The 7,465-nt window shown below is 44.2% G+C and overlaps 1 pseudogene; it reads right to left on the bottom strand.

The window, feature by feature from the left end:
• Window positions 1-2,114: 2,114 nt before the first annotated feature.
• On the bottom strand, window positions 2,115-2,232 carry LOC126200024 (5S ribosomal RNA; annotated as a pseudogene).
• Window positions 2,233-7,465: the final 5,233 nt, after the last annotated feature.

The following is a 7,465-nucleotide window of genomic DNA, read 5'->3' as shown; positions in this document are numbered from 1 at the left end:
GGAAACAAAAATGCTCTAAGAGATGTCTCCTTTCACATTGTAAGTGTTTATGTCAAATCGTAGCTTCAGTAGAGTGGTTCTATAAAAGCTCCTCATTTGTATCTCTGCTCTTTGGAAGGTCTGAAATCATATGAAAGGATAGATTCCACGATTCCAAATGCATTTCTAGGTAATTTAGTCATCATTTTTGGTACTAATCAGAACAGTTGTCTCACTTATAAATCTCTGAAGAAACCAGAGACATACAAACCAAACTCAAAATGGTAGCAAATTTCGAAGAGAGAATCCACACACAGAAAACCGATGTATTCTATTTTGGGGAGAAATGGATGGACCATGCTATGGTAAGTTTGATATTTTCTGACTACCATATATTAGTGGTTGTACTTTGTTAATTTACACATCCTCATTCAGTCTCATCGTCATTTCAGAGAAACCATTAGCCGACTTCATGTTAGGCATGAGAAGAGATTTGTGCTCTTGTCTGAAGATGATGGAGATTAGTTTTATTTAAGAATGTCCTTCGACATGAACGAGTAGCAGTTCATGTTTAGACGTTAAAAAGATTGTTAAGGCGTTAAAAGCTGTTATGACTCTGTTGAAAAGTGCGTTAAATTAACGCAACATTTAAACAGGTTAATGGCCGCTGATGAGGAGCAAAAGGAATTTGTATTGCGTTGTGTCCAAGAACAGCGTAGATTGTACCTGGATTGCAAGAAAGAAACGCTGAAAAGAAAATATTCTCACAAATACTTAACATCCCTTAAAAAGCAATAAATGTATTTATTTTGATTTTAGGCAGTCACCAATAACTTTTAGACTAAGTAAAAAGTACAACATCTGAAATTTCTGAAAGGTGGCTACACTGAGCCACAGCGCCAGAGATCGCGCTAGAGAGTATTGTTCCGCCGCCTCCACTGGCAGTGATTATTGAGATGTCGTAGTAGTCAGTGCTTTGGGAGAACTCGTGGTAGTCAGTGCTTGTTAAGAACTCGTAGCAGAGAGTGTTTGTTGAGATGTGCTAGTAGGGAGTGCTTGCTGAGATGTGATACTGAAAAGTTCTTGTTGAGATGTGGTAATAGCGAGTCGGTGTGGAGATATATTGTAATGATTAGAGTGATTTTGGTCAATATATGAAGGTAACGAAACTTGATTTATTTTTCATTATATAATGTCGTAAATAATGCTTCATTACAGATTCAGTCAACAAAGCATCTGGCTTAATTAATTAAGTCCCCAGCAACTATAAAACCTACGAAACCAAAGCACAAGTGTAACTGTTCTGTGTGTGGAAGTATGACTCAACGTACGCATCTGGCACGGTTCTTCTTCAATAACACAAGAAATTTTAAATATCATTTATACTGAATTAATTAAAGAAAATAAAAATACCATAATTACTCAAGAGAACCAGAATTACACTCTAATCCCAGAATACAAGCCAGATGATTTGTTGACTGAACCTGTAATGAAGCATTATTTACGACATTAAATAATGAAAAATAAATCAAGTTTCGTTACCTTCATATATTGACCAAAATCACTCTAATCATTACAATATATCTCCACACCGACTCGCTATTACCACATCTCAACAAGAACTTTTCAGTATCACATCTCAGCAAGCACTCCCTACTAGCACATCTCAACAAACACTCTCTGCTACGAGTTCTTAACAAGCACTGACTACCACGAGTTCTCCCAAAGCACTGACTACTACGACATCTCAATAATCACTGCCAGTGGAGGCGGCGGAACAATACTCTCTAGCGCGATCTCTGGCGCTGTGGCTCAGTGTAGCCACCTTTCATTTCCAATATAAAAATTTGTCACTCAAGTCAGAACGGGTTAATGAAATGAAATGAAATGAAATATTCCCATAGTAAATCTAATTAAAAAAACTAAACTCCACCTGAATAGACCATGAAGGCTCAAAGGTACCGACCGGCGGCCGTGTCATCCTCAGTCCGCAGGCGTCGCTGGATGCTGATACGGATGGGCATATGGTCAGCACCCCACTCTCGCGGCCGTCTGTCAGTTTACCAGACCGGAACCGCTACTTCTCAGTCAAGTAGCTCCTCAGTTTGCCTCACAAGGGCTGAGTGCACTCCATTTGCCAACAGCGCTCGGCAGACTGGATAGTCACCCATCCAAGTGCTAGCCCAGACCGACAGCGCTTAACTTCGGTGATCTGACGGGAACCGGTGTTACCACTGCGGCGAGGCCGTTAGCAAAATCTAATCAAATAGAAATCAGGTGGGGGGGGGGGGGGGGGTGAGCACAAAAATTTCTAGAAAAAAGTTTTTGGGCCAAAATAAGGGATCCACGGCCTACACATATGAGTAGGTCTACAACTGCCCCAATCTCTAGAAATTTCTGTGATTCCTAAAAATGCATCACAGGTAGCAGTAGCCGCCAAGATTACCTCATTGGGGTTGGTCACTTTACATAACACCAGTAGATGATGACGCTGGCATACTTGTTCGATCAGTTCCTGTACTATGTCCTTGAGTTCCAATGCTCATCTCTGCAGCGCACAGACTACCTCAATACATCTCAGACAATCCAGATCCTTCACATCCTCAGGCACTAAATCGAGTAGTATAAGTAAGCAGAAATTATCTCACTGCTACAGTAATGTCTACCCCCAACCTCAATCAATCAACCGCACTCTGCTACCAAACTGTAGCAGAAGACTAGGCCATTTGGGTAAAGAGGCAGAGCGATTGACTGAGTTGGGGTTTCACATTTTGCATAATCACTTGCATAAAATTTAACACTATGTCCTTGAGTTCCAATGCTCATCTCTGCAGCGCACAGACTACCTCAATACATCTCAGACAATCCAGATCCTTCACATCCTCAGGCACTAAATCGAGTAGTATAAGTAAGCAGAAATTATCTCACTGCTACAGTAATGTCTACCCCCAACCTCAATCAATCAACCGCACTCTGCTACCAAACTGTAGCAGAAGACTAGGCCATTTGGGTAAAGAGGCAGAGCGATTGACTGAGTTGGGGTTTCACATTTTGCATAATCACTTGCATAAAATTTAACACAGCTGTAATCCAACAGAATAAAATTCAATTCGACATGAACACACACCACACTCTAAGGAGGTACTAACTTAATAAATAACCAGTATTCCAATCGTAACAGTGGTTACTTAAGAAAGATTAATGCTGCATTAATATCTAATTATTCAACAGCTTGGCATGTGCCACTCCATTAAGACAAAATTAATCATAATACCCTTCAGTTGTTCAAACAGGTTTCCCAGCAAATCTTAGTTCAGAAAACGCTTATGCTGTTAGTTATTTAAAATAGGCTGACAAGTAACAATCAAAAACATCAGCCAAAATATTTTGTGGTTATTCCAACAACACTTGCTTGAGGAGCAGTTACGCTTTGTTTCCTAAAATAGACTGACAAGTGGCACTTAAGTGACACTTATCAGTCAATATAACCTTTAGCAATTCCAACATGTTTGCCAACAATTAATTGAGAAAATAGTATACTTAAGTTATTTCAAATAGGCTGGCATGTAACATTTAACTGGGGAAGGTTAACTACAAAAATCAGCCAATATGCAAACTGCAGTTACGATCAAGGAAAAAAATTATTATCATATAGTTACCTTCAATGAGAGAATTAAGGAAACGTGGGGAATGATGTTGCTGGGTGACCGTTAAGGCAATCATAAAAAACTATCTTACCAACACGTCAATTAATATGAGCAGCTTACGTTGACTCTTCTAGGAAGATACGCTCTCTGAACTTTAACGATAAACCACGCAGTGATGCAGAACGCCTCTCTTGCCACGTCTGCCAAATTTTTGACCATCTCCATAACGCTTTCGTGTTTACTTAATGAACCTGAAACGAAATGTGTGGTAGTAACTGCTTGCACTGTGTGTTCTGAAAATGTATAATTATACTACAATGGAACTTTGTGTTTATTCGCAATACGCTACATTTGTTTATGTTGAGGGTCAGTTGCCGCTCCCGGCACCAAACGTCAATCCTCCGCAGGTCTTCCTCCAATTCGCTACCATTTTCTATTGACGCGACTTCTCTCTGTACAACAGCATCATCCGCAGAAAACGTCATCGAACTTGCGACGTTATGTACTTGCTCATTGATACGTATTGTGAAAACTAATGGTCGTATAACAATCCTCTGAAGCACACTCGATGTTACCTTTACCTTTCAAGATTTCTCTCCATTCAGAATGACATGTTGCGTTCTGTTTGCTAGAAACTCTTCGGTCCACCCGCGCAGTTGGTCTGGTAGTCCATACGCTCGTATTTTGTTCATTACGTAGCAGTACGGATCTACACTCCTGGAAATGGAAAAACGAACACATTGACACCGGTGTGTCAGACCCACCATACTTGCTCCGGACACTGTGAGAGGGCTGTACAAGCAATGATCACACGCACGGCACAGCGGACACACCAGGAACCGCGGTGTTGGCCGTCGAATGGCGCTAGCTGCGCAGCATTTGTACACCGCCGCCGTCAGTGTCAGCCAGTTTGCCGTGGCATACGGAGCTCCATCGCAGTCTTTAACACTGGTAGCATGCCGCGACAGCGTGGACGTGAACCGTATGTGCAGTTGACGGACTTTGAGCGAGGGCGTATAGTGGGCATGCGGGAGGCCGGGTGGACGTACCGCCGAATTGCTCAACACGTGGGGCGTGAGGTCTCCACAGTACATCGATGTTGTCGCCAGTGGTCGGCGGAAGGTGCACGTGCCCGTCGACCTGGGACCGGACCGCAGCGACGCACGGATGCACGCCAAGACCGTAGGATACTACGCCGTGCCGTAGGGGACCGCACCGCCACTTCCCAGCAAATTAGGGACACCGTTGCTCCTGGGGTATCGGCGAGGACCATTCGCAACCGTCTCCATGAAGCTGGGCTACGGTCCCGCACACCGTTAGGCCGTCTTCCGCTCACGCCCCAACATCGTGCAGCCCGCCTCCAGTGGTGTCGCGACAGGCGTGAATGGAGGGACGAATGGAGACGTGTCGTCTTCAGCGATGAGAGTCGCTTCTGCCTTGGTGCCAATGATGGCCGTATGCGTGTTTGGCGCCGTGCAGGTGAGCGCCACAATCAGGACTGCATACGACCGAGGCACACAGGGCCAACACCCGGCATCATGGTGTGGGGAGCGATCTCCCACACTGGCCGTACACCACTGGTGATCGTCGAGGGGACACTGAATAGTGCACGGTACATCCAAACCGTCATCGAACCCATCGTTCTACCATTCCTAGACCGGCAAGGGAACTTGCTGTTCGAACAGGACAATGCACGTCCGCATGTATCCCGTGCCACCCAACGTGCTCTAGAAGGTGTAAGTCAACAACCATGGCCAGCAAGATCTCCGGATCTGTCCCCCATTGAGCATGTTTGGGACTGGATGAAGCGTCGTCTCACGCGGTCTGCACGTCCAGCACGAACGCTGGTCCAACTGAGGCGCCAGGTGGAAATGGCATGGCAAGCCGTTCCACAGGACTACATCCAGCATCTCTACGATCGTCTCCATGGGAGAATAGCAGCCTGCATTGCTGCGAAAGGTGGATATACACTGTACTAGTGCCGACATTGTGCATGCTCTGTTGCCTGTGTCTATGTGCCTGTGGTTCTGTCAGTGTGATCATGTGATGTATCTGACCCCAGGAATGTGTCAATAAAGTTTATCCTTCCTGGGACAATGAATTCACGGTGTTCTTATTTCAATTTCCAGGAGTGTATATCTAATGCCTTCCACAAGTCAAGGAACACGGCATCTACCTGGGCGCCTGCATCTACTTCTTTCTGGATCTCGTAGTCGAAAGAAGTGAGCAACGTTTCACAAGGTCTTTGTTTTCAGGACCCATGTTGGTTCCTGTAGAGAAGATTTTCAGTCTCCAGGAAGTCATAATTCGCGAGCATAAAGCACGTTCCAGAATTCTACAACTGACCGTCAGAGTTACGGGCCTATAGTTTTTTGCGTCTGTTCGACAACCTTTCTTGGACATAGTAATGACCTGCGCATTTTTCCAATCATTAGGAATACTTCGCTCCTCTAAAGACCTGCGATACACAGCTACTAGAAGAGGAAGCAAGAATGAGGAATGTGAAAGAATAGTGGACCTAAGGTTGAGCCATGTGGAACCCCATAAGTGATTTCTCACCCGTCAGAAGTATCTCTGCAGCTTACATTGGTTGAATAATTAACGTTATGCATTCTTTTAGTTAGATATGACAATATAGATTGGTTTGCTATGCCATCAGTACTATGAAACCTGAGTTTGTGCAGGAGAATCTTATGATTCACACAGTGACATACCTTTGGTAGGTCACAGAAAATACCAGCTGGTGCTATTTTTCTATTTAGCACTTTTAAAATTTGGTAACTGAATGTGTAAATGGCATTCTCAGTTGAGCAGCTCCCCTGAAGTCCAAACTGATTTACTGAGGATATTACTGTTGCTATTCTAGAATACATGACCTTCTCAAGACATTTCTACGCTGGTCATCAGGGCTGCGTTCGAAGCGGGACTCATCAGCGAAGACACTCCTACACCAGGCAATGAGCTTCAAGGTCGAAGACATGTGTGAGGACCCAGACATTGCTGTCGCCCGCCATATGGCCTGACAACCAGGAGTGATGGTCTGGGGAGGCATTTCTTTTCACAGCAGGACCTCTTTAGCTGCCATCTGCGTCACCGTTACGGTACAATGGATTTTTTAATTTAGTTATTTTTTCCGTCGTCAGTCTTCAGGCTGGTTTGATCTGGCCCTCCATGAATTTCTCACCTGTGCCAACCTCTTCACCTCAGAGTAGCACTTGCAACCTGCGTCCTCAAATATCCTCTGGGAGTATTTCAATCTCGGTTCAACAGTAAATCCACGATACTCTATGCCCACGTCCCTTTTCGTTGCCCATCATTGGAAGTCATCTTGGGCGTACATTTCTGCAAGATAATGCCCGCTTGCATATGGCGAGAGTTTTTTACTGATTGTCTCCATGCTTGCCAAACCCAGCAAGGTCACCGGATCTCTCCCCAATTGAGAAAGTGTGGAGCATTGTGGCAGGGTCCTTCAACCAGCACGGTATTTTGACAACCTAAAACACCAATTAGAATTTAGCACGATATTCCTCAAGAGGACAAGCAAAAACCCTATCAATCACTGCCAAGCCGAATATCTGGTTGCATAATGGCCACAAATGGAACGACGCATTCCTGAGTTACTCAATTTGTGAAGCTTCTTCTGTTGAATAAATCAACCAGAAATTGTAATCAGTTGCTGTCTGTAAATTAACATCACATCGACCGGTTTCCGTTCCATTGGGATAATTTCTTTGCGGTGTGTTGTTTCCTTTGGCTTAGTGTGTGTAATAATACTGGACAGGTACGTTTCAATTTCCATGCGAACAGTGTCTTTTTCTTTATCAGATACCAGGAAACTG

The sequence above is a fragment of the Schistocerca nitens genome, chromosome 8, assembly GCF_023898315.1.
Source record: "Schistocerca nitens isolate TAMUIC-IGC-003100 chromosome 8, iqSchNite1.1, whole genome shotgun sequence".
NCBI classification, from domain to species: domain Eukaryota; kingdom Metazoa; phylum Arthropoda; class Insecta; order Orthoptera; family Acrididae; genus Schistocerca; species Schistocerca nitens.
Note: the sequence above shows the minus strand (reverse complement) of the source record. Positions and strands in the feature narration are given on the sequence as shown.